Source organism: Podarcis vaucheri, assembly GCF_965113315.1.
Source record: "Podarcis vaucheri genome assembly, chromosome: 5".
Taxonomy (NCBI): domain Eukaryota; kingdom Metazoa; phylum Chordata; class Lepidosauria; order Squamata; family Lacertidae; genus Podarcis; species Podarcis vaucheri.
The window spans coordinates 13,000,846-13,028,391 of record NC_138763.1 but is presented as its reverse complement, the minus strand read 5'-3'; the positions used below and the strand labels follow the sequence as shown (position 1 = coordinate 13,028,391).

General features: G+C 46.8%; 1 protein-coding gene and 1 long non-coding RNA gene across 5 annotated transcripts in view; both read right to left on the bottom strand.

The window, feature by feature from the left end:
* Positions 1–3,509, bottom strand: part of LOC309533346 — a 510,607-nt gene extending 507,098 nt beyond the window's left edge. The window contains exon 1 of the long non-coding RNA XR_014220149.1: positions 2,309–3,509. This is a non-coding gene — a long non-coding RNA (uncharacterized lncRNA). The remainder of the gene's footprint in view (positions 1–2,308) is intronic.
* The window catches only part of TBL1XR1 (TBL1X/Y related 1), a 185,202-nt gene that overhangs the window by 74,772 nt on the left and 82,884 nt on the right, over positions 1–27,546 (bottom strand). For all 4 annotated transcript variants that reach the window (XM_082224336.1, XM_082224333.1, XM_082224334.1 and 1 more), the window contains exon 2: positions 21,217–21,281. The gene's annotated coding sequence lies outside the window, so the exon portion shown is untranslated. The remainder of the gene's footprint in view (positions 1–21,216; positions 21,282–27,546) is intronic.

Below are 27,546 nucleotides of genomic sequence, written 5' to 3'. Positions count from 1 at the left end.
CCACAACCACCACCATGGTCTCTAGGGAACGACAACATCAGCAGCAGCAGTCTCTTGAGGAGGAGGAGGAGGAGGAGGAGGAGAAGAAGAAGAAGAAGAAGAAGAAGAAGAAGAAGATCATCATCAAGAAGAAGAAGAAGAAGAAGAAGAAGAAGAAGAAGAAGAAGATCATCATCAAGAAGAAGAAGAAGAAGATCAGCATCAAGAAGAAGATCAGCATCATCAGTCTCCAGGGAAGAAGAAGGAGGAGGAGGGGGGAAGGGGAGGAGGACAACAACAACAACGGTCAACAACAACAACAACAACAACAACGGTCTCCAGGGCCCAGGTACAGAGAATCAGCAGCTAACAAAAGCAGGGTGTCTAGCAGGACATGCAGAACCAATCCTGAACTAGTATCAAAACCAATCTTTCAGAAAACCCTCAATCCTGATTGGTACTGTGACCTCTAAAGAGAGTGCTCATTACCTCCGCATACTGACTCTGAGCAGTATACCTGGAAGAAACTGGTACCCTGCACACCAGGACCCTCACACTTTCTGGCGCCTACTTCCCAGAAAGAGCAGCACACTGAGTGAATATTGCACAGAACTGTGTTGGATACAAACCTGAGTAAGCATCCCATTGGGATTCCCCCCCCCCCCCGTACCTTAAAATCTGTTCTAGGAGTTCCTCCCACAGAGGGCACATGATTTAAGGAACGTAATGAAAACTGCCTATATGCTATGAAAAAAATCACTCTCAGAAAGCCATTTCCTGTGACAAGTCACAGTCACCTTAAGTCTCAGGCCGTGTTAGAAATTAGCCAGGAGCATTTTGCACCTGGCTATTGACCACTTGCAACCAAATGAAGATCCCTGGGTGCCGCAAGCAACACACCCTTGTAGAATTCTATTTGTTATATTTTATCTGCATAATTAGAATGAATTTCAGGAATCAAATACAACTTTAGAGCCATCTGCCCCCAAAACGGCAACTAGACAGTCTGTTTTGGCGACTGTAAACCTGGTTTAAGGAGTTATTTGGCGCCTAGCTTATATATTTGAGTTTCTAACACTGGTCTCAGAACAAGTAAAGCATCTCCCAAGAGGGGTGAGATTTGAGCCCAAAGTTCCAGAGGGTCAGTCCAGCGTTTTAAAACTTGATAAGCCATTCCAGCAAAAAAGGAAGCCATCACTCAAGCCTGATGCAGAAATGTCAAGGTGAGCACAGCAGAGCTACAAGGCTCATATTTTGTTATCCCACCCATACTTCTCTCCACTTCATTCTTATTTAAAAACTTTATTAAAAAAACTTAACACCACCACTGCTTAATTTGTTCTTTTCTTAGCCATGAAATTCCAATTAAATTCTGTGAACCAGAATCAAAACAAAATGCCTCTGGGGTTGGCAACAGAGGAAGGCCGCAAAGGTCGCAATGAAAGGAACGCAACCGCTACCACGAGTGCAAGGAAAAATGAAAATTGTGCCATCGACACTCCTACATTCGGTAAAGAGTCGGTTCTGACATTGGGAGGCAACAGAAGGCTGTCCACAAATACGTTTTAGAAGAAACCGAATGGAGACGAATTTGTCCTACTACTTTCTAGACAACCATAAAACTAGAAGTGGCAGTGGAAGCCACACATGTCCTGATTGACATGGCTACAGGGTAAACTTGAATACAGAAAATTTGTTTGTATTTATTATTATTTTCTGCAAAAGCCCCATCACAGACATGTGAAGGCGCAGCAATTACAGATGCGAAGCAAAATACTCAAAAAATGTTGGCAGGGGAAATATGTCACAGGGAGCCTTGAAAGTAGAAGCCTACATGGATATAAATTGCCACTGAATGCATGTGAGGAGCATTTCAAGGTGTGACAGACTTCCTGGCTCTCAGAAGGAAAGAAAGAAAAAGCCTTAGTTATAACCAAGTTTCAGCTCCAAGCTGTTCCAACTCATAAACAGCAACCATCCAAAATCCAAGAGGTGTCCCAGAATTCCTGTGTGCCAGAGCTTCTTCTTATCATCATCATCATCATCATCATCATCATTAATTATGGGGATCTCTGCCTTATCTGAAACAGACAAGTCCTTCTGAGAAGGGAAGGAGGATCCCAAATACTAGCCCTAAGGTAAAGGTAAAGGGACCCCTGACCATTAGGTCCAGTCGTGACTGACTGTGGGATTGTGGCGCTCATCTCGCTTTATTGGCCAAGGGAGCCGGCGCACAGCTTCCGGGTCATGTGGCCAGCATGACTAAGCTGCTTCTGGCGAACCAGAGCAATGCATGGAAATGCCGTTTACCTTTCCGCCGGAGCGGTACCTATTTATCTACTTGCACTTTGACGTGCTTTCAAACTGCTAGGTTGGCAGGAGCAGGGACTGAGCAACGGGAGTTCACCCCATTGCGGGATTTGAACCGCCGACCTTCTGATCGGCAAGTCCTAGGCTCTGTGGTTTAACCCACAGTGCCACCCACATCCGAAATACTAGCCCTAGAAGAGACAAAAACCCAAGTGGCCACTACAACATCCTCCAAGCGACATCTCTCCTGAAAACATCACAAAGATGCAGGACACACACACAGCCAGCACCCCCCAGAACCTCAGGAGATAAAACGGTTCCATGCTAAAATCCGGAACTGGAAACACAATGCTTGCCTGGCAGCCCAAAGTCTCCATTCCATCAGTTTCATTTGGAAGGGAGGGACAATGCCATCCGTTCTTGAGACTGTGGCCTTGCTGACACTGGGAATGGGCAGCACTGCTGGGCCCAGAACATAAACCACTCAAAGACAAAAGGGGGAACTTTTTGACATTCCCTGTTGGAAATGTCAAAAAGAACCCACAAGGATTTTTTTTCCTTTTCCTTTTAATTATTCAGTGTTCCGTTTTACAGAATTCTCAAGACTGGACCTGGAAAAAGCACACACACAAAACCCAACAAACTGGAAAACAGATCCCTATAATCATTTCCAGAAGACCAAGAAGAAACAAGAGCACAAAATGAGAGGGTCCTTTAAAAAGATCCGTCTGCCTTAAACACCCCACACACCTAAGTCGGCTGCAGGAGAAGCTTATTCGTCTAAGATAGCCCAGGTGGCACACCCAACAGACAAGGCCACCCACATGCGGACACCAAAAGGGGTCAGCCCCTTCTGTGTCAACAGAGCTGCCACTACAAAACAGTTCTGGAGGGGTGCAGAGCAGCTCAACAACGCAATGCTGGTGCCAAAAGGACAAACATAGTGGCGTGCGGGAACAGCTGGGGAAAGCGCTTCGTTTCTAAGAAGGGAGCAGTTATTTTCTTCAGTTAATTACAGCAAAAATTATAGCGTGTGAAAATGTGCAACCACAGCCAGCTCCGAGAGGCTGCTCTGCAATAGCTGTCAGGAAGCGCATTTGAACCTGCAATGTTCTTTTAAGGGAATTCAGCCTTTCCTCTGTGACTCATCCCCTAAGTGCACGCTCAGCCCCAAAGGATTTCCTTTACTCTCGCAGCCCAAACCGCCCTCCGCAGGCACCAGCGCAGATCTCCACTCTCTGTGCTTGGGAAGCCGTGCACGGGCTGCAGCGATAGAAACTGAGATATGAAAGCTAGGAGCAAAATGGCATCTTAAACCTAGGGTACGGGCGCAAGAGCGGAATGTCTAGGCGCGCTTTTTCATAACAAGAATACTGTGCTAAAAATGAATGCAGTGCAGCTAAAATATTATGTTCGTTTTTCACATGGTCTAGTCCATGTCTGGGCAAACTAAGGCCCAGGGGCCGGATCCGGCCCAAACGCCTTCTAAATCCGGCCCGCGGACGGTCCAGGAATCAGCGTGTTTTTACATGAGTAGAATGTGTCCTTTTATTTAAAATGCATCTCTGGGTTATTTTTATTATTTGTTATTTGCATAGGAATTCGTTCACCCCCCCCCCAAGAAAAATATAGTCTGGCCCCCCACAAGGTCTGAGGGACAGTGGAGCAGCCCCCTGCTGAAAAAGTTTGCTGACTCCTGGTCTAGTCCTTCCCCTGCCCATCTCCCTAATATTATTAAGAGGATTTTTTTCTCCAGTCTTCAGAGTGTAGCTGGATGTGGGGAGGCAGAGAAAGGCCCTCCTTTCCTTCCACTCTGCAGCTTTAATGTGAAATCTTAGGTGCAGTACTGCACCCAGAGCTGACAAACTGCTCACGTCAATGGAATTCCATCGCAAAATGCGCCTAGGACAATGAGAGTTTCGAACACTGATGCGCTGCCCAGCCCCACTTACAGAGGAAGGAGGCATTGTTGGGTTAAAAAGAAACCCTGCCTTCTACCATAACCCAGAGGGCTGGCAGCACGGCTCAAGCAGTACAGCATGAGACTCTTAATCTTGGGGTCGTGTGTTTGAGCCCCACGTCGGGCAAAAGTTTCAGAGGGTTGGCCTAGGTGACTTTTGTGGTCCCTTCCAAATCTACAATTCTACGATTCTAATTGCTCCTGTGTCCAAAGCTCCTGCTTCCCTCTTAGTATTCCCCCTTCTTATTTGAAAGCAGCACGTGTTTAGCTGGTTCCTGGCAAGGGACATAGCTAAACAGCGCTCTTCATCCGAGGATTGCAAAGCTGGGTGTGCAGATCAGCTGTGCTGCAGGTGAGGGAGCCTCGAAGGTGCTTTGGCAAAGATGTGTTCCGCTGGCGTACATCTTGGTATATATTACCTGCCCCCGGGGAGTGATGGTTAACCACAGTGAGAACAGAATGGCCTGATCCAGCATGCTCTTCCTATATTCTTCCCCATCCACTGAAGGGAGTGTACAAAAGGACAATCCTACAAGATCAGCTATGCTGCAAGATGGCGGCTTGATCCCAAGGCCACCCCAATGAGCTTCATGTTGAGTGGAGGTCCAAACTTAAGTTTTCTCAGTCCAATCAAATGCTCCACCCACACCACCACACTGGCTCTCTCTTTAAGTTACACTGAGTTCTCATGCAACTAACTTGTGTGTTAATGCCTGCTGTTATATGGCCAAAAAAGGTTTAGAAAATGCTATAAGGATTCCATATAGTTGCGTCCGCCACTGAAGCTCCAGGTGAAACTCAGAAGATCAAGTCTTTCTCAGGTTTTAGGACGGATGCAACCTCACAGCCACTCTTTTATTTCCCTTATCCACTGCAATCACAACAGGATCTTGAGCTTGGGCACCATGCATTTGAATTATGTTCATATTATTGCAAGTTTGCATTTAACATCATTAACTGCTTGCCACATTGTGTTTGCTCAGCTTATGTGCTTTTGATGATGATTACAGAGTTGGAAACGCTCGTTTGCTGATTTTTTAAAGGCTTTGTTATTATTGCCGGCCACTTTGAGCTCAACATTGTTGTCAGAAAAGTGGCATATAAATATTAAACCAAACTGAATAATTTTCTAATAGGATTTCAGGCACGGAAGTGAAAATGCGGGAGCACTTCCAAATCCAAATCGTCCTATGGACCGAATGCAGGCTCCTTGGCTTCAGCGAAAGGAACCTGAAGCCTGTGGAGCGCAGCGGGAACTTGCGCTGTGCTCCGAAGGCTTCAGGCGGCTATCCCTGAAGCCTGGAGAGCAAGAGGGGTCGGTGCGCACTGACCCATCTCACTCTCCAGGCTTCAGCAAAAGCAACGCGAAGCCTCCGGAGCGCAGAGGAAGCGCTCCCTCTGTGCTTCGGAGGCTTCGCGTTGCTATTGCTGAAGCCAAGGAGCCTGCATTCGGCCCATAGGACGCACACACATTTCCCCTTAATTTTTGGAGGGGAAAAAGTGCATCCTATAGAGCGAAAAATACTGTATGTGGCTCCTGTGCAGTTCAGAATGGATACCAAGGCGGAGGAGAAACAAGATGGCTGGTATTCAGCAACAAGAGGTCTCTCTGTTGTTCAGTGAGAAACCCCAACTCAGAAGCAGCTGATGGGAGGCAGGAAACATGGCTAAGTCTCCTTTCCACACAAGCCAGGTTTGTTCAGCGGCCTTGGGGCTGTTTGTACAGCAAATCTCTCGCAGTTCATTTGTTTTGGCCCAAACTCATGACGGGGGTGTGGATCACACTGGAAGAACCACGGTCTAGCATCTAGGAAGCTGCCAGTTCAATACCTGCTGTGGGCTCAACTCAGGAGAGTGCAAACCTCCAAAGTGAATCTTTGGCATTTCGATCTGAAAATGATTCTGCAAAGAATTCTGCTTCTTGCCTTTGGCACCCCAGGTTTCATGACAACAGGAATACGTTTCTAATACTTGCACATTTGCAACATACCGACTAAGTTTATTTGGAGGGGAGGGAATCAAACCTTTTTTTGGAAATAAAACCAGATAAATCAGAACATAAAACCAGATAAATCAGAACGCCCCTCAAATGAGCAGAAGAGCCGAGTGCCTAACATATGCTTAAATACCAATTTGTTACCAGTGCATGATCTATGGTTTATTTCCTTTTAGATTAGCAATTAGCCTCCTACTAGCAAAATGTCAACTGCAGATGAAATAGAAGCAGAGAAAAGTTGACTGGTAATAAGACAAGAGCCCCATTTCCAGCACATAACTCTGTGGTTAAATTAAATTGGTTATACATAATAAATATAGACAAATGAAGCTCTTTTTTTAATGAAAATATCCCCTATGTATCAGTGCAATATAACTATATCTTTGTTGCTGAGATAACAAAATGAATGACTTTATATATTTGTTGGAGAGAGAGCAGGAAACAAACATTACAGGCAAATTTTATTATAAGCTTCCAGTTGGGGAATTGAAGAAGAGTCAAATATTCACCTACTTCTGCATGCATTTTCCCACAGTGGACAAACAGACCTTTGGGAAAGTTTGCAATGGGGGGCATAGAGGCAACAGCCTTTCCCCACTCTTCTCCCTCTGCCCCCACCACCAGCAGGTATTCATTTAGCTAACAAGGACACTCATCCTCCATGAATTTCTCTAATACCCATTTAATGCGAGCCAAACCTTTGTCCATCACCCCAAACTCCCGCAGCAAATTCCTTCAAGCGATTATGCCACGATTGAAGGAATTTTTGTCTGCCCCGAATCCCTCTTTGCCAAACAATTTTGTTGGACGCGTTCTCCAAGTTTTCGATTTGTGTTAACACAGGAGGAGGGGGCGTGGCATGCGTGGAGGGGGAGATCAGTGTTCAAAAATATGCAGGGAGCCTCCCTGAATGGGGTGTGTGTGTGATCAGAATCGTAAAAGGGGTCCGAGTTGGCACACGCGCTCACCCCCTTGCAAGTTGTACCACGCAAGACCAAAGGCTCAAGACCTGCATGCTGCTCATAGTGGCTAGCCAGATAACTTGTACAACGCCCGCAAGCAGGACCTGACTGCAACACCACTGTCCCCACTCCTGATTCCCAGCAAAATGGGAATACAGAGCCATTTTTCCTCCAAGAGTGGAGGTGTAACCTAACCATCATGGCTAGTGGCCATTGATGGCTTTGTCCTCCATGAATCTGTCCTATCCTCTTTCAAAGCTGTACAAGTTGGTGGCTGCCACTGCGTCTTGTGATAGCAAACTCCACAGTTCAACTGCAGGCTGCGTGAATCACAGAACTGTAGAGCTGGAAGCGATTGCGAGGGCCATTTTGTCCACCGCCCTGCCATGAAGGAATCTCAAGGGAAGCTTCCTTTTGACTGTCCTGAATCTTCTAAAACACAGCTTCGATGGACAGCCGTGGAGGCTTCTAGTACGTTTCCGAGCACAATTCAAAGTGTTGGTGCTGACCTTTAAAGCCCTAAACGGCCTAGGTCCAGTATATCTGAAGGAGCGTCTCCACCCCCATCGTTCTACCCGGACACTGAGGTCCAGCACCGAGGGCCTTTTGGCGGTTCCCTCACTGTGAGAAGCCAAGTTACAGGGAACCAGGCAAAGGGCCTTCTCGGTAGTGGCGCCCTCCCTGTGGAACACCCTCCCACCAGATGTCAAAGAGTACAACAACTACCAGGCTTTTAGAAGACATCTGAAGGCAGCCCTGTTTCGGGAAGCTTTTAATGTTTGATGTATTATAGTATTTTAATATTCTTTTGGAAGCCGCCCAGAGTGGCCGGGGAAGCCTAGCCAGATGGGCGAGGTATAAATAAATTAATTATTATTATTATTATTATTATGAGGAAAGGAGAAAACGCATCTCTGTCCACACTCTCTACCCCCCGCAAAATCTAATACACCTACACCACGTCCCTCCTTACTCGCTCTTTCTCTAATCTAAAAATCCCCCCCAAATATTGTGACATTTTCCCTTAGGAGGGTTGCTCAGTCGCCTCGCTTTCATGTTAAATTGGAGGGATTTTTCATGTTAAGGGCAGCTTGCCTATTAAAAATTTGTAGGCTGTTTTTGGAAAAGGAAATGACGGGTGATGGCTTTTCTCTCTAACGATGCATGGCAGCCTTTGTTCATACATTATAAGTTATTGCAGACTTCCTTCGGTGTTGAAAGAGGCACCAATCCAGAGATTTTGTACCGTGCAAACATACTGCAATGTGATTAAGTAACAGGCTGAAAGGCAGGTGAATAATAAACTAAACTATGTGTTAAGTGGTTGACAGCCCTAGTTTTCGGAGGATAATATTATTAATAATAATTTATTTGTACCCCGCCCATCTGACTGGGTCTCCCCAGCCACTCTGGGCGGCTTCCAACAAAGATTAAAAATACATTAAAATGTCACACATTAAAAACTTCCCTAGATAGGGCTGCCTTCAGATGTCTTCTAAATGTCAGGTAGTTGTTTATCTCTTTGACATCTGGTGGGAGGGCGTTCCACAGGGCGGGCGCCACTACCAAGAAGGCCCTCTGCCTGGTTCCCTGTAGCTTTGCTTCTCGCAGTGAGGGAACCGCCAGAAGTCCCTCAGAGCTGGACCTCAGTGTCCAGGCAGAACGATGGGGGTAGAGACGCTCCTTCAGGTATACTGGGCCAAGGCCGTTTAGGGCTTTAAAGGTCAACACCAACACTTTGAATTGTGCTGGGAAACGTACTGGGAGTCAATGTAGGTCTTTCAGGACCGGTGTTATATGGTCTCGACGTTGTTGACTCAACTCTTGTTTACACAAGCAGGGAGCGTCTTTGGGGATTCCAGGGCCACCTTCTTGTTCCCTGTCCTGAACCACTTTTTGGTCATTCCACACTCTTCTCCTCTCCACTTTTCATAACGACGGCACGGCAGCTAATGCAGACACGCCTTCCAGTCCTTCATTCAAGAAGGATGAGATGCATATCCCAACATGCATAGTGCCCTCCGAGTAGTTCAGATTGCAAGGCAAACTCACAGATAACAAATTTAAATGCCCAAACTGCATGCCTGAAACTCCTTCTTTGGAGAAATAGTAGATGGTGACAATTTGACTATAATTCATGCTTCAAAAACAACAACAACAAAACTATGTGCAGATAAATACTGAAAACCAATATGGTGAGGAGCTAGTTCAATGGGGAATCAATTTTATTTAGATAGCCTGACCATATATTTTTTAAAAGCCCGTAGGCAGGACACTGTGTTCCCCCACTTTAAACACAACCCATACCTTTTCCCTGTCTCTGAACTCTGCATATGCCAGAAGTAGTTATTCTCCCGTTCTGATGATCCATCACTTTCAGCTACACCTCCAGTAAACAAGCTCTTTCCTTTCCCGTCCCTCCCACAACTGTGAATTGCTGCTGCCCCCAACACACCCTGCCTCAGCCATTTGAGTCTTAAATCTGGCTTGATTGCTCATTAGCAAGAAATAATTTCTCAGCTGTTGCTTGCGGCCGCGGCCATTGTGAGCATTCGCACGCGGTGCGGGTCGCCGCTCGCAACTCGGGTAGAATTCCAACATTCTCAGAAGCAATTTCTTATGTGAGAGATGACATCGAGCGTTAGGTTCAGTTTGTTATTTCTCTGTTTATGCTATCAGTAATCAGGGGGTTTTGGCACAGCACTCTGCTCCAGTTCAATCGCTCAGCTGAATTGCTTGAACTTTTGATGAACTGCACCAAAAAAGGGAGGAAAATTAACTAATGCCTCATTTGATCTTGTGACTATTAAAGCTTGTGTTTTCATTCCCTTTTAACCTTTTGGCCATCTATTTTCTTCTTTAATTTGTCTGTTATGTACCTGATACTCCTGAATGTGTCCCTTGTTGTTTGCCATGAAAGGAAACTGCACGGGCAGTTTTTATTTGCCGTTTCTTTCATTGCCGTATTATTGTTATTATTTTAATGAGTACTCAAAAAGCCCGGTGGTTCACAACCAGTCAAACGTGTGGCTGCTTCGCACGCACACCCCAAAAAGGGGGGGGGGGAGAGACAGAAAGGGAGGGACATTCTGTATTTCCACAGAAGGTTGGCCACATCTCATTTCTGAGAGAACAGAGCGTTTGTTAGAAGGAACACGTTAGGAAGTTGCAACTTTCCCCTACAAATATTTCGGAAAATATATGGGTCAAAAAACACATTGTGGATGGAACCTACCCATAGTTCGCAACCGTATTCTTAAAGATCTCTGTATATTGTGCATGCTTGCTCTCTCCATATATATTTTTTAAAATATAGTATAGAGTAGGAGTCAGCAACCTTCTTCAGCCATGGGCCGGTCCACTGTCCCTCAGAGTATGTGGGGGGCCGGACTATATATTTTTTTTTGGGGGGGGGAGATGAAAGAATTCCTATGCCCCACATATAACCCAGAGATGCATTTTAAATAAAAACACACATTTTACTCATGTAAAAACACGCTGATTCCTGGACCGGATTTAGAAGGCGATTGGGCTGGATCCGGCCCCCCGGGCCTTAGGTTGCCTACCACAGGTACAGAGAATGAGACTGTTAATCTCTGGGTGATGGGTTCAAACCCCACATTGGGCAAAGGATATCTGCATTGCAGAGGGGCTGGACTAGAAGATTCTCATGGTCCCTTCAAACTCTACAATTCGATGGATGGATGAATGGATGGATGGAAAAGGATTGCAAGGTAGGGTATCTGCCTGTCATACTGCCTGTCACACCAGCATGTTTGCCATTGTTTTCATCCAATCAACACATCAGAGCAAAGTCTATTTCAGAGTGTTTATTACAGATGCATGCCACTAAGCACTATAGCACTTCAGATTCCCCTTCCTCCTGGAATCCCGACTGAGGCAGCCATCGGGCATCAGCAGCAGGTTCTTCAGCTGTCCACCCCTTACACCCTCTGAATGGCGGGTGATACCCAACATCTCCCATTTGCCCTTTGGGCTTGCCAATCTTGGAAGACTTTTGAAATGTGACCAGGAGCCCTGCAGCCAACGGCGATTCCAGTTTATAGCCGGGGTTATGTGCTCTCCTCACTAATGCCAACTTTGCACTAAGGCACACCAAACTCTACCACCTGTATCAATTGTGCAAATACGGTGTGCAAATTTGCATACGTTTCCCTCACTTTGCGGTAAAGATTTAGTCTGTGAAGCTTTCTATCTCATGCCATACAATCTGGTCTTGCTGGTTTGGGGGAGATGCAAGGGGCAACACAGGAAGCTAAAGCCCTATCATCAATCATAGAATCGTAGAATTGTAGAGTTGGAAGGGACCCTGAGAATCATCTAGTCCAACCCCCTTCAATGTAGAAATATGTAGCTGTCTCATGCAGGGATCGAACTCACAACCTTGGCATTATCAGCACCACTCTCCAACCAACTGATCCAGGCTGATCAAAAAACAGTGGAGGTATGATTCATGAAATCCGTCCGGCTCTGGAGAATGAAACAGGCATGACTCCCACACATTACCCCAAAGAGCAAGGAACAAGTTAAAAGTGATGCCCAAAGTCATCTGGAATCATTTCGACGATTTTTCAGGAAATTGCACTCAAGCATTTAATTGCTTGAGCCTCAAGAATTTTTTTCTATCTTTAACATTTGAAAAAGATCAAGCCGAACGAGGAACCGTGGAAGTTATTTTGCAAGCTCCACATTCTCTTCCAAATGCGTATTTTCAGCTTGTGTTTTGAGCTTGCTCCTTTGCCTATTATGGAGCTACGGTCCCATGTTATTGATCTCGGTCTGCAGCCATTCAATGACATTTCTCGTACGGTATACAGTTGCATAAATAGAAGTTATGGCTCAATTCTGTTACATTTCATTGGCTGCTTCTCTAGGGATGAGCTTCAAGCAATCACAATCTAAATGATGCTCTCTTCTCCTTTGTGCATTTTGTGAACTTTTAGCCACACCATGGTTGAAACCTCAAAACCCTTTTTCTTTAAATGAAAGCTGATACTGTACTCTATGAAATATTAATTTTACATTCCAGACTACCTTTTTGTGTACCCTACCCTAAGAATTGCTAGAGAGAGAGAGAGAGAGAGAGAGTCCAGTCTACAATCTCTGTCAAATGGGCAATATGAATTGACATCTTATGAACAAGAGCCCAAACGCTGGAATAAATAATAATAACTGAATAAGAATCCTGCACCAGGATTCTTGAGGCTGCGTATTATGCACCGTGTAGCTTCTGCTGTAGGCAAACGTAATAAAGTTGCTCCAGTGAGTGGGATTCCAATGTTCTAGCCCCACTGCCTACGGAATTGATTGGTTTCGCCTACCCCTCCTGAACTTTACCATTCAACACTATTATGTTCAGAGCAGCAATAACCACATATGCGTGCTCTGCATTGCTATGCGCGCCGACCTCACTCTCGCAGTCATTCTTCGGTGCACATGACTCATTGCCTTTATGCTCCAGACCTTTCCATTACAAAATATCTGTTGCTGTTTTTCACATGATTCTGCCACCTACATTAACCAGCTTCATGCTTGAATTTTATGCACAAAGCTGCTGTTATAACGGAGCAAGTCAATCAGTCCATTCACCGCATAGAATCATAGAGTTGGAGAGTTGGAAGGGCTCCTAAGGGTCATCGAATCCAACCTGCCCCTCCCTTTCTCTAGTGTGGCTGCAAGGAGAGTTTGGAATCACTCGTTCCTGTTTTCCGTCACAGCCATTCCCTCTTGCAGGAATCTTAAAACCATGACTCATCTTAACCATGGTTTAGTGAAACAACTCAGCTTCATAAACTGTTGGAAGCTGGCTCGTTTCAGTAAACCATAGCTAAGACTAACCACAGTTTACGTGGGTTCAGGGGCACTTAATTGTGTGGAATTAATTCTCATGGCCTTGGAGGAGACTGTGGGGAGAGGATTCAAGCCCAAGGCTTGCTTAGGCTCCCTCCTTGTGATGCTCAACTATCATTTAGCATTATGTCCAAACCATCTTCAGTATAAAGGCCTGGAAATTAAGAACTCATAAGCGAGGGAGGAATTTCTTAATCACCTTAGCTTGGTTTCCTTAGCTGTATTTCAAAACCACAAAGGAAACATAATTTTACCAGTGGCATTGGTAAACAAGGGGCAAGGCTGCTATGAGGCTTGCAGCAACTGCTAAAGTACAGCAGACTCACAACAGCTCCTCTTCTGACCCTGGTAGCACCTAGTGGTGCAAACTCAACAGGCAATGTCGCATCGCCGCTGTGCTTCATCCAATAAAGTCACAAGCCAACGGCACCACATTTTTGCACAGAATCACAGAATTGTGGAGTTGTTCAACCACCAGGAAGTGCAGGAATCTTATACCTACCATGGGGCTCGAACCCATAGCCCTGAGAATAAGAGTCTCATGCTCTACCAACTGAGACTGTTGGAAGGGAAAGGAAGAGGCATAGGAGATGCAAGGCTGCTGTTTTTGGGTAGAAACCATGCCTCTAAATATCACACAATGCTTTATGCACATTACTGCCAAAACCAGCCAGAAGGTTTTGCGTCTAAACAGCGGCATCTGGTCGGCAGAATACTGGACTGTCATTCTTCCATTTGATCCAGCACTGCTATCACTGGGTCATCATCTTTTCTTTCTTTCTCTTCTTAGCAGCTTGTACGTACAAAGCTTTAGTGGTCTTTAAAATACTAAAACTGCAAACCGAGAAATGTTGGGGGATTTTATGGGGATTCCCCATCTGCTCGTGGGGGGACAGCAAACCGCAAACACACCGCTGCGCCGGAATATTGCATCCATGACAGATTTTTGCAAGATGTGAGGAGGCGAAAAGGAGCCCCTCTGCAGTACATATGGATGGCTTATGTGGGCTAAAGCCTTGCAACCAAGTCACCTCCATATTTATTGGTGGCAGACCTTTATTCAGCCTAGGGAACTCAAGAAAAGGGCTCAGCTGCTGGGCAAAGCAGGCGTCAACAGAGAGGACATTTGCATCCTTCCTTTCAGAGGGGCAGCTTTTTAAAGTTGGGGGGGGGGTTAGCATGGAATCAGGTCCGCAACCTTTGAGAGTCTTTTAGAACAGCATCCTCCTTCTCTCATAACACTAGAACTGGGAGGGGGTGGGGGTGAGGGTCTCGTGCCATCAAGATGAACGTTTGACGATTCGGGAGCAGCAAAATAAAGTGTTTATTCACATAGGGGATAGTTAAGCTCTGGAATCTGCTACAAGATATAACGGCGGCCACCAACTCTGATGGCTTTAAAAGGCGCTTAGAGAAATTAACAGGAAGCCATGGCTGTCAATGGCTGAGCAATGTCTGGTTTCCAGCATCGTGATGTATCGCCGGCTAAACATCGCAATATATACCGATACATCACAGCATCTGAAACCAGGATGGAAATACGCAGAGGCGAACGGGGTAATGTCCTGCCAACCGCTACTGCTTAGGGGGTCTAAAACTGATAAACTTACCTTTAACATATTGTTACAATTCTTATTTTATAATGCACAGCAAAGGGGCAGCAGGAATTGCAGGAGAACCTCACTTTTGTCCATCGCAATATTTTTTACACAGCATACGCACGCTTTGCTATTCACGACATAACTCAATTCTCTCTTATACTGGACATACAGTGGTCCCACGGTTTTCAAGCGTCTTGGAGTCGGATGTTTCGGTTTTTGAACGCCGAAAATCTGGAAGTAAATAGTTCCGTTTTCAAACGCGCCTCGGAAGTCGAACGGCTTCTGCTGAGGTTTTTTAAAATTTTCTCCATCCAAACTGTAGACCGCCCTTTGCGCCTCGGTTTTCGAACGTTTCGGAAGCCGGACAGTCTTCCGGAACAGATTGGTGTTGCACAGACAAAAACCCACAGTACGAAACCATGTACACTGCCCTAAGCTCAAGGGAGTCGTGGGATAAAAGGGGCTGACAAATATTGCTACCATTATTACTACCGTCAGCCATTAAGCAAGCAGTCGAACGGCATGAAAAGGTTAGGAAGGCGGTCTTCTGTTGACGCAACACAAAACAGCATTCTCATAGCACTATATACAAAATACAACCATAGGCGCGTTTGCCTGTCTTGCAAAAATAAAAACACCGCAAGAACGAAGAACTTTCGTGCATGCCTCCTTATTAATCCCCATTTAACAGTTAACGTCTATAGTGCTCTTCCCCCCAAAACAGGCTCAGTATTGCCAACACATGCCTAATGCCAATATCTGCGGTGAGACTGAGCAGAGGAATGGACCCCTCTGGGCTCTGCGTCGATAGCAATGGAAGCAGCAAAAACGGACCACTAAAAGCAATGATAGATTTCTGATGGGCCAATCCGGGGAAGGGAAGTGGGTACTTAAAGACAAGAGGCCAATGCTGGGCTCTTTAGCAGCCAGAGGAGGTTTTACAATGCCCCCGGCCCCCGTTTCTGGCACTGGCTCGGTAAACAGGAGCTTAAGCTGGAGTTTATGCTCCATAAGGAAGGATACGTGGAATCATAAAGGAGCAGCCACCCCAATTCTACCCACAAAAAACCCTCCACCTTGAACCAAGAGAGGCCAATAAAGAAGCAGAGCAGTAAAAAACCAGGCAGCATTAAAAAAGGAATGCTGTTTGTAAACCTCCTCCTTTCAAGAAATAGGAAAAGCCACAAAAGCACAAAACCAATTCATAGATCCGTAGAGTTGGAAGGGACCATGATGTCACCTGGTCCAACCCCCTGCAATGAAGGAATCGTTTTGCCCAAGGTAGGGCTCAAACCCACGACCCTGAGATTAAGAGTCTCTTGCTCGACCAACTGAGCTACCTGGGGATTGCGGTGATGCTCACGGTATTGGAGCCTGAAACAACCTGGTGACTTCCAGGTGTTTCGGATGGCCAATCCCACCAGCTGCCAGGGGCTGATGGGATGGGGAAGCAGTCCAAAACACATGGCGAGGGCTGCATCGTTCACCCCGGACACTGAGGTCCAGCTCCGAGGGCCTTCTGGCGGTTCCCTCACTGCAAGAAGGGAACCAAGCAGAGGGCCTTCTCGGTAGTGTCGACCGCCCTGTGGAACACCCTCTCGTCAGATGTCAAGGAAATAAACAACTATCTGACTTTTAGAATACATCTAAAGGCAGCCCAGTATTGGGAAATTGTTATTCACTGATGATTTACAATTTTTTATATATGCTGTAAGCCGCCCAGAGTGGCTGGGGAAACCCAGCGAGATGGGCAGGGTATAAATAATAAAGTTGTTGTTGTTGTTGTTGTTGTTAAAAACAAAGTTCCGTCCACAAATAATATAGTGCTTTCTGAGATTAAGCAGATAGACGTCCCACCCTTCGTGTCAAAAACTTCCCAGAAGGGGCCAGAGCACTAATGGAGGAAGGAGGGTCTTCAGCTCTAAGGCTCATTTCAATGCACGTTTTTCCTTTACAGTGGTACCTCGGATTAAGTACAGTGGTGCCTCGCAAGATGAAAAGAATCCGTTCCGTGATTCTCTTCGTCTAGCGCTTTTTTCGTCTTGCGAAGCAAGCCCATTGACGGATTAGAGGATTAGCACTATTAGCGGCTTTTAGCGGCTTATCAGCTTATCAGATCAGCTGATAAGCGGCTTAGCGGCTTAGAAAAGGGGGGGAGGGGGGAAAACCCACAGGAACTCGCAAGACATTTTCGTCTTGCGAAGCAAGCCCATAGGAGATTCGTTTTGCGAAGCACCTCAAAAACGGAAAACTCTTTCGTCTAGCGAGTTTTCCGTCTTGCGAGGCATTCGTCTTGCGGGGCACCACTGTACTTAATTCGTTCCGGAGGTCCGTACTTAACCTGAAATTGTTCTTAACCTGAAGCACCACTTTAGCTAATAGGGGCCCCCGCTGCCGCCGCGCCGCCGGAGCACTATTTCTGTTCTCATCCTGAAGCAAAGTTCTTAACCTGAGGTAATATTTCTGGGTTAGCGGGGTCTGTAACCTGAAGCGTACGTAACCCAAGGTACCACTGGATAACCAACCCTCAGTACTTGTTTTTATCCCTCTCTTCCGTTTTACTTTTTACCTTCTTCTAGTGCATCCTCTAGCGCTGTGTCTTGTTGTTTTAACATTGTTTAACATTGTTTTATCTCATTATTTTAATGCTCTAACTCCCCCATATTGCGAGGCTGCAAGAAGCTGGGCTGGGCTAGATTGAGCACCTTGCCAGGCACTGCCGAACGAAAGGTTGTGTCAAACTTTATAAGATACAAGCTATAAATTAAGGAAGAGAAACACCCTAATCGTCAGAGTTGCTGGCGAGCCCAAGTGGCAGCTACAGTGAATCCTGGGGAAAAAAAATTCTGCTGGATGGCAGTGACTCTGGCCCTCCAAATTCGAGGCCAACGTATTTGGAGATTATTGACTTCAGCAAACCGTCGCTAACCAACTATATTTACTATGGTACTTACTAGAAAGTCCAAGGAAGCGAAAAGGAAGGAAATTCTTCACACAGCATGTGGTTAAAACTATGGAGCTGGCTACTACAAGGTGTAGCGATGGGCAACACTGCAGAGAGCTTAAAGAGGGAGTCAAGACAAACAAGATACAGTGGTGCCCCGCAAGACGAATGCCTCGCAAGATGGAAAACTCGCTAGACGAAAGAGTTTTCCGTTTTGGAGGTGCTTCGCAAAACGAATCTCCTATGGGCTTGCTTCGCAAGACGAAAATGTCTTGCGAGTTCCTGCGGGGTTTTTTCCCTCCCCCCCTTTTTCTAAGCCGCTAAGCCACTTATCAGCTGATCCGATAAGCCGATAAGCCGTTAAAAGCCGCTAATAGCGCTAATCCGTCAATGGGCTTGCTTCGCAAGACGATAAAACCGCTAGACGAAGAGAATCACAGAACGGATTCTTTTCGTCTTGCGAGGCACCACTGTACACCACCAGGGCGGTGAATGTGCTACACAGGTCTGATTACGGAGTCATTCTGCAACAGAGCGCCCAGCGCAGACACAGGGTGACAGGTTGCTCACGCCATAGGTCTGAACCGATAATTTATGAGGAGATTGTGAAATTAGGCCGAGGGCCGCCATGTGATTAAGCCGGGGGTCCACAGGTTGCCCACCGTGGCTTCAGCCGTCGCCCAAATACCACAAAGAAAGGGATAAAATTAAGCTGGTCTTACACGCAGATTAGATGTGGCTCTCCCAAGGCTTCGCCGAAAGGGCAGGAGATTGCAGAGTCCTAGCGCCAGTGGTTGAGCCAAATTCTATTTGCCAGAAGACGGCTGGTTGCTCCTGAGCCACAGCCCTTCCGCAAGCCTGTCTTTTGCAGCCACAACGGAAATAAACTTCCATTTTAAATAAATAAATAAAGAAGGTAGAAGCGGACATTCTCACAACCATGACTTTTTCATCCAGCACCGAATTCCATGCTAATGCAGGGCAAATGGCAAAATACGCACAACCTCTGTGCGCTATATTTCCCCCCCCCCCACACAGCCAGGCTCTTTCTACCGAAAGACTGAAAAAGAAAAGAAAAGTGAAAAGGCCTCTCTCTCCTCCTGCTCCAAGCAGTAATTATGAATCAGTTATCACTACACCGAGTAACAGGCCCACAAGACTCTACAAATACTTATTTTCTGGCACAACCTGTAGGGGGAAAATTAGGAGAAAACGCAGTAAGACTTCAAACAGCCTCTTCCTGGTATTTTAAAAATTAATGAAGTGTTGGGAGTAGTTTAATATGCAATGAGTCATGTTTTTTAAGAGAGGCAATAATGCAGAACAGTATTTCAATCTTGGCTAAGTCACAGTACGCAAGCATGAAGTAATATGGGGAAGGGGTTGTATTCTGCTGGAGAAAGCAACAGGCGAGAAATCAAACAATTAAAAAAATAAAAAAAGAGCAGAAGAATGCTACAAGGAAGGACTGGAAAGTTCTCAGTCTTGTGTCCAAACCCACACACTGCTTAGGATGAGAATTTCTCAGCTACCCACACTATTAGCCTTGCTGCACTGGGGAACCCAAATCAGAGGTCTCTTCTGAACAGTAGCTGTGTGTTATGGAAATCAGAACTCTAAGCAGCTGTTCAGAACTGCACATGTGGCTCAGGGTCATATGAATCCAACCTCCCCAGGGCACACATACTCGCCATCCCACAATTTATGTGTGCAATGGGGTCTAGACCCAACACTCCATTAGGGGAAACACAGATCACACAGACGAGGTCCATCCATGCTGGGGTCAAGACATGGCAGCTGCAGGGCAAATGTTAAGACTAATGTACAAATGGTGCGTGGGGCAGAAATGGGCATGGTGGGTCAAGGAAACCTTGGTCGGCCTCCTTGAGTACAGTTTGAATATCTGCACGGGACTTATGCTACACTTAAGTGGGGGGCAGATGACGATGATGACCTTGTCATCATTTAGGTTTTTCGACGCAGGCGCCTGAAATTAAGCAATGGGAGTTGAATGGGACTTGCATCCAAGAGCCTAGGTCAGGCTTCCTCATCCTCGGCCCTCCAGATGTTTTGAGACTACAATGCCCATCATCCCTGACCACTGGTCCTGCTAGCTAGGGATCATGGGAGTTGTAGGCCAAAATCATCTGGAGGGCTGAGGTTGAGGAAGCCTGGCCTAGGTACATAGGACATGACTTTGAATTCTGTGTAATTCCCTGAATCAGAAGTGCATTTCATAGTAATTAAATAGGGAAACGCGAGAGGCCAAAACTTGTCCCTCCAGAAGCTGCGGAACTGATGGGACTCTCATCCAAAGATTAAAAACATCAGGTCTCCCATATGCTTGGAAGTACCACCAGGGACGCGGGTGGCACTGTGGGTAAAAGCCTCAGCGCCTAGGACTTGCCGATCGAAAGGTCGGCGGTTCGAATCCCCGCGGCAGGGTGCGCTCCCGTCGCTCAGTCCTAGCGCCTGCCAACCTAGCAGTTCGAAAGCACCCCCAGGTGCAAGTAGATAAATAGGGACCGCTTACTAGCGGGAAGGTAAACGGCGTTCCGTGTGCTGCGCTGGCTCACCAGATGCAGCTTGTCACGCTGGCCACGTGACCCGGAAGTGTCTGCGGACAGTGCTGGCTCCCGGCCTATAGAGTGAGATGAGCGCACAACCCTAGAGTCTGTCAAGACTGGCCTGTATGGGCAGGGGTACCTTTACCTTTACCTTTACCTTTACCATCAGTTTGCCAACACTGGCCTTCTCCCACACCCCAATTCTGTAATTTTCTTTGTGTATGTGTTTTGTGCTTTTTTTGCTCACGTAAGCAAAATCCTATGAAATGTGATTTAAAAACCCAGTTCAAAACCCCATGGTGGATTCCAATATTCACACGTGGCGAATCGTTGACGATTTCTCATGCCAACTCATGTAAATACAAAGTTGGCACAAGAGCATAGATCCCAGAATCTCTAGACTCAAGACAGGGAAAGTCAACTCTGCCCATTTCAGCGCTAACGGGCAATAGGAAGACCCACCTAGGAAGTCATTTATGAGTTTATCACACTGGCGAAGGTATGGAAACTGTTATACTGGGACAATGCTCATTCCATTCTTCTTCTCCCACTCTTCCCCCCATTTCTTCACTTCCTCCAGTTTTCTTGGCCAACCAACAGCATTCTGTGGCTAAGATGTCCCTGCCGTACACACATCCTCAAGTTTTGGGGATATTATTATTATTATTAGGGAGGTAATCCACAGAGTATGCCAATACCTTCCTCTCCCATTTCTCAAAGACCATGTTTCTGTTGTCACCTAAGTTCACTATGAGAAGGAGTGATGCTCCAGCTTAGCCAGGGAAGAATTTTGTGATACCAATTGCACAGGTATCATCAAATGCAGCTGTCAAAACGGACGCAGTTACTGTCAGATGGAGAAACAGGCCTCCACGTATGCAAAAATAATAGGATGCTTTTATAGAAAAAAGAATTCCTGAGCCTAGGAGCCCGTCTGCTTGCCTCTTCTCCTGCAGGCAGAAGGTTCTGTGTAAAGGCCACATCACAACACAATAAACTTTTGCAACGGGGTTTCCCTGAACTTACCATTGGCAGTGCATTGATGGGTGGAAGGTGTCCTGTTAGGAGCCTCCCGTCACAGGAAGATGGTACTGGAAAAGAAAAGGGGGAAGGAAGGTTTACTATTTAAAAACCAAAAGGGATGTTAACACATCATAATACGACAGTGGATTGCCCAGGAGATTTTCTAAAGGGGAAAGGCCTGGAATTTCTCACTGCTGGATTTGTAGAGAGGGCGAGCTGTTGTCATGTTTCCAAGGAGGCAAAAGTTAGTTAATATACGTTAACACATTTAGAATAGATGCATTGCAAGATCAGAGATGGGTATAAAAAGCAGCAATGTGGCAACACTTGGCCAACACACTGCTGCACTGGGGGATGGGGCGGGGGAAGGAAAACAAGGGGGGGGATATTTAGCAGTGTCACAGCTAAGTGACACTGCCTCCCCCAGTCCTGGAAAGCCCTGGGTCCAGTAAACTGCTTGGCTCGCACTGCTTTGCAAAGGGCACCCACCACACCGGGTCCATAAATTAGAACCTGCAAACCCCACAAGGCTCCCTCCGAATGCAAGATCTAATGCCCCTTTTAGTAACAGCAACCCTGCTGCTTGTTGCAGTTGCTGCAAGTGCCTGGGGACCACCATTAAGAGGAACAACGTGGACGGATGCAACCTACCCCAAAACAACTTCCCGCAAGCGAGGCTGCAACCCTATCATGTGCGTGCATTTGATGCAGCTACGGCTTCGCACCAAGAGTTTCCAAGGCGGCTTAACGTACCAATATAAAATGCAGCAAACGCAAAATGAAACAAAGCAGGAAACCCACAATGCTATCAGTATCAAAGTTAGCGATGGGGGGGACCCAGACAGTTGTACAATTCCATTCCGCCAAAATCTCGAGAGAATAGGTCAGCTTTCAGCAGGCGTCCGGAAGATATTTTAGAAGCAAGAGACTGTTGGGTGAGGTGCTCCAGGACTGAGACAACATGAGAGAAGAGGTTCCTACCTAACTTCCGAAGAGTAGGGGGCTGTGGGGATATTCAGAACACGGCTTCCACTGATACACTTAATACGCGGGGAGGCACTGAATGCAAGGACTATTTAATATAGAGAGTGCTGGCTTAGTAAACATGTGCTTGACACAAAGAAAGCAATCCTTCTCAGACAGCCCACCACAGGTGCCACTGACACCCCCCCCACACAATGATGCCAGGGTCCAGCCGTCACCTTAAGGGATTTTCCTTGAGATACTAGTCTTGTTCCAGCATTTGCCTGGGCAGAACACTCCTGCTGTACAGTGGTGCCTCGCAAGACGAAAAGAATCCGTTCTGTGATTCTCTTCGTCTAGCGATTTTTTCGTCTTGCAAAGCAAGCCCATTGACGGATTAGCGGATTAGCGCTATTAGCGGCTTTTAGCGGCTTATCTGCTGATCGGATCAGCTGATAAGCGGCTTAGCGGCTTAGGAAAAGGGGGGAAGGGGAAAAAAACCAGCAGGAACTCGCAAGACATTGTCGTCTTGCGAAGCAAGCCCATAGGAAATTTGTTTTGCGAAGCACCTCCAAAACGGAAAACTCTTTCGTCTAGCGAGTTTTCCGTCTTGCGAGGCATTCGTCTTGCGGGGCACCACTGTATAACCAGGAATGGAGGCAGGGAACCGGTATGCAAGTCCTACCCCAATGTCTAGCAGGCATAAGGACAGCTCTTCACACCTCCTCATGATCAGCACACATAATAATATTTATTTATTTATTTACTTACTTACTTACGTACTTACTTACACACACCCCGCCCATCTATCTGGGCTTCCCCAGCCACTCTGGGCGGCTTCCAACAAAGATAAAAAAATATATTCAAATGTATTTTAATGAGGGTGGTTTTAATTTTGAAGACGGTGGTTGGGGAAACCCAGCCAGATGTGCTGCTGTTGTTATTGCTTTTTTTTTTGGGGGGGGGGAATTTCCAAGCGTGTTCAACTGAATAAGCTCTTTAGCACAAATATACGATTGTGCGACGGTCTAAAGTGTTGTCTGTGTATCAGGGACAGTGTGGCGAGGGCCCGTATGTGCGGGGCTTCCATGTTTTTCATTTGGGTATCAGTTAGGAGAAAAAGTACGTAGCGTGCAAGGTTAGCGATGGCAGCAGCGACAGAAAAGGAGTAAATTAGGCATCCATGTGACATTGCTTAAAACATTGTTGTTATTATTAATAATAATAATTTTATACCCTGCCCATCTGGTTGGGTTTCCCCAGCCACTCTGGGCGGCTCCCAATAAAATATTAAAAGCATGATAAATACATCAAACATTTAAAACTTCCCTAAACAGTTAAATTAGTTAAGCCAATCAAGGCAAATGGGCTTATTTCCCCCTCATTTTGCAAAATAAGCTATTTTCTATTTTACATGTTTTCTCTGTTTGAGTGGAAAGGGGACAACAAAGAGACTCAAACCCTGTGAATTATCCAACATTAGCCACATTCATAGTAAAGTAAAGGTAAAGGGGGGACGCGGGTGGCGCTGTGGGTAAAAGCCTCAGCGCCTAGGGCTTGCCGATCGAAAGGTCGGCGGTTCGAATCCCCGCGGCGGGGTGCGCTCCCGCTGCTCGGTCCCAGCGCCTGCCAACCTAGCAGTTCGAAAGCACCCCCGGGTGCAAGTAGATAAATAGGTACCGCTTACCAGCGGGAAGGTAAACGGCGTTCCGTGTGCTGCGCTGGCTCGCCAGATGCAGCTTTGTCACGCTGGCCACGTGACCCGGAAGTGTCTCCGGACAGCGCTGGCCCCCGGCCTATAGATGTGAGATGGGCGCACAAACCCCAGAGTCTGTCAAGACTGGCCCACTCGGGCAGGGGTACCTTTACCTTTACCTTAAAGGTAAAGGGACCCCTGACCATTAGGTCCAGCCATGACCAACTCTGGGGTTGTGGCACTCATTTATTGGCCAAGGGAGCCAGCGTACAGCTTCTGGGTCATGTGACCAGCATGACTAAGCCGCTTCTGGTGAACCAGAGCAGCACACGGAAATGCCATTTACCTTCCTGCCAGAGTGGTACCTATTTACCTACTTGCACTGGCATGCTTTCAAACTGCTAGGTTGGCAGGAGCAGGGACCGAGCAACGGGAGCTCACCCCGTCGCGGAGATTCGAAGTGCCGACCTTCTGATCGGCAAGTCCTAGGCTCTGTGGTTTAACCCACAGCGCCACCCGCGTCCCCATATTCATAGTAGACCCATTGAAAATAATGAATGTGGCCATTAATTCCAATGGGTGGCCTAAAACATAGGTAAAGGCTACACATCACCCAGTGACTCCCATCAGCAGATGTCACACAGCACAAAATGAGAAGTGGGTGGGGAGGTAACGAGGCAGGATTGGGGCCTAGGGAAACCAGAGAGTAGGAATGGGTGAATCACTGGCCCTCTGGATCGGTTATCATGGATGGGGCTCCTGGGAGGTGGGAGTCCAGCAACAGCTGAATGGTCACACCCCTGCCACATAAAATGTGCACACTTTCCAGGGGTCTCCCAATGTTCTTATGTCCTTCAGGCTACTACGCACCCTGAACAAGGCCGTGGGCCTTGGGAACCTGGCCCCAAGCAGCAATGTTAAGTTGCAATGAATAAGACTCGTTAAGAGTTGTCAACAGGCTCATCTCAGCTATCTGCCAATCTCCCATTCCCACCACCCTTCTGAGTAATACCCCTCCCCACCTTCTCACTATATAGAAGGGTCTGGCAACTTCTGTTTCAGTGTATCTGAAGAAGTGTGCATGCACACGAAAGCTCATACCAAGAACTAGCTTAGTTGGTCTTTAAGGTGCTACTGGAAGGATTTTTTTTTATTTTTTTTTTACTATGGCAGACCAACACGGCTACCTATCTGTAAGTTGCAATGAAGCATTTATGAAAGCCATCATGGGGATGGAGGAAGATACAGGTTGTTCACGCCCACCCAGGACCAGCAGCGACGCAGGTGTGCCGAGAGCAGACCAAAGCAAAACTCCCTGCTTCCAATCCCAAGCGACTGTTTTCCCCCACAGAACAGGCCAAGGAGGCAAGCCAAAAGGCTCCCTCTAATTTTTCTTGCTGTGCATTCAAGGCTTTGCGACACATGAAGACTGACCTACTTTCAAAACCAGCATAAATGTAACCCAGATGTTTGGAACCACGAGCATGAAGGTCTCTACCCCTCCCTACAACTGGAAAGAAAAGAAAAAAGAAGGGGGTAGCAGGGTGGATATATACAAACAATTCCTAGAATCAAAAGGCACCCCCAAGGACTGGGAGGGGACACTTTAGAGCAGGGACAGGGGTTGCGGAACTACAACTCGCATCATCCCTATCAGTCGTTTTGGATGTAAAAGCCCAGCAATAGGTGGTTTTTTTCCCCCAGCTAGGTGGCAATTAAAGACATGCCTATTCCCCCAGAATTTCTGTGCATCATGTAGACCAGTGTTTCCCAAACTTGGGTCTCCAGCTATTTTGGAACTACAATTCCCACAAAACCCTGCTGTAGACTGAAGGGCCTTACTAGCCTAGGGAGTCACTGCTGGCTTTTGCTGTTAGCTTAGCTGCTATAACGGACAGCATTTAATTATCATTCTTGCATTACGTGTCAACGCAGTACATGAATTATGTGCGCTGCCTTGTGCTCCGCGAGAGAAAGGGCAGCATATATAAATATAGCCACCGCCAGCATCAACATCTGTAGCGCCACAAGGTCCCACGTCCTTGCTCCTCAGGCTCACGCTGTTGCGGACGCCAACCTTCCCAGGACTTTCTCCAAGCTCAAAGCAAAATTCCTCGCACACATGGGCCTCAAGAGCATGACCCTGGTGTGAAGTGGAACCTTCACACTTTTGCAAATGGAGACAGGGCGGGGATGGGAAGGTGACCTCCCAGTGAACAAACTGTAGTCACCTACTGCAGGTAGCCTTCAACATCCTACATTTCTTGCCATCAACATATCCTTCTGCCCTGCAATCATGGGTTAAGTAAGGTGGGGGGTGGCAGTAAAAGCCTGCAGTGAAAGACCCACCAAGGAAATGGCTTTCCCTTTTGCCAGGGTTAGGCTGGCCTGGCCAGCAACTGCCCCAGTCCTGAACAGAGTTTGGATCTGGCACACTTTACGCTGGCTTAACTTAAAAAAGGTAAAGGTAAAGGACCCCCTGACAGTTAAGTCCAGTCGCGAATGACTCTGGGGTTGTGGCGCTCATCTCGCTTTACTGGCCGAAGAGCCGACGTTTGTCTGCGGACAGTTTTTCCAGATCATGTGGCCAGCATGACTAAGCAGCTTCTGGCGAACCAGAGCAGCACACAGAAACGCCGTTTACCTTCCCACTGGAGTGGTACCTATTTATCTACTTGCACTTTGACGTGCTCTCAAACTGCTAGATTGGCAGGAGCTGGGACCCAGCAACGGGAGCTCACCCTGTTGCGGGGATTCGAACCGCTAACTTCCCGATCGGCAAGCCCTAGGCTCAGTGGTTTAGACCACAGCGCCACCCACGTCCCACTTGGCTTAACTTAAGACAGCGGAACTTATGCTGGCTTTGCATGCCTAAGATCGGTCCCTTGGCATGAAAACCTTACTGTGCCTTACTCAGAAGTCAGTCCATTGAATCCAGCATGGTTTGCTCCTGGGTAAATAAGAGTTAGCATTGCAACCTTAATCTGCTGTTGCTGGACTAGATTCTTTGGACCCCCACCCCATCCGTTTCCTATAGCTCAACGCTGGAGAGTCAAACTCTTTTGACTCAAACGGTTCTACACAGAAATCTGGAACTCTGATTGCTGCCATTTGGACTGTGCTTTCTTTATATCTTAGCCCATGGGTAGGCAAACTAAGGCCCGGGGGCCGGATCCGGCCCAATCGCCTTCTCAATCCGGCCCAAGGATGGTCGGGAATCAGCGTGTTTTTACATGAGTAGAATGTGTGCTTTTATTTAAAATGCATCTCTGGGTTATTTGTGGGCCATAGGAATTTGTTCATTTATTTATTTTTTTCAAAATATAGTCCAGCCCACCACAAGGTCTGAGGGACAGTGGACCGGCCCCCTGTTGAAAAAGTTTGCTGACCCCTGTCTTAGCCCCTCCTTTTGTTATTGTCTTCCTCCCCCATCCAATTCGAACGTTTTGACGCTGGTTTATTACAGAATGCAACCATAGGTGCTGAATCTTCCGAGAACAGCGAAAGCAATACACAAAAGGCAGACAGGCAATAAGAAATTACGCTACACATTAGCATTACTCGCTGACTTTACCTGTTTAATCTTTACGACTGCAAATTAATGTCTGTGATTTCCCCGAGGCAATCGGAACTTGAAAACTAAAAATGCAACTATTTGTAATCCTCTGCATATT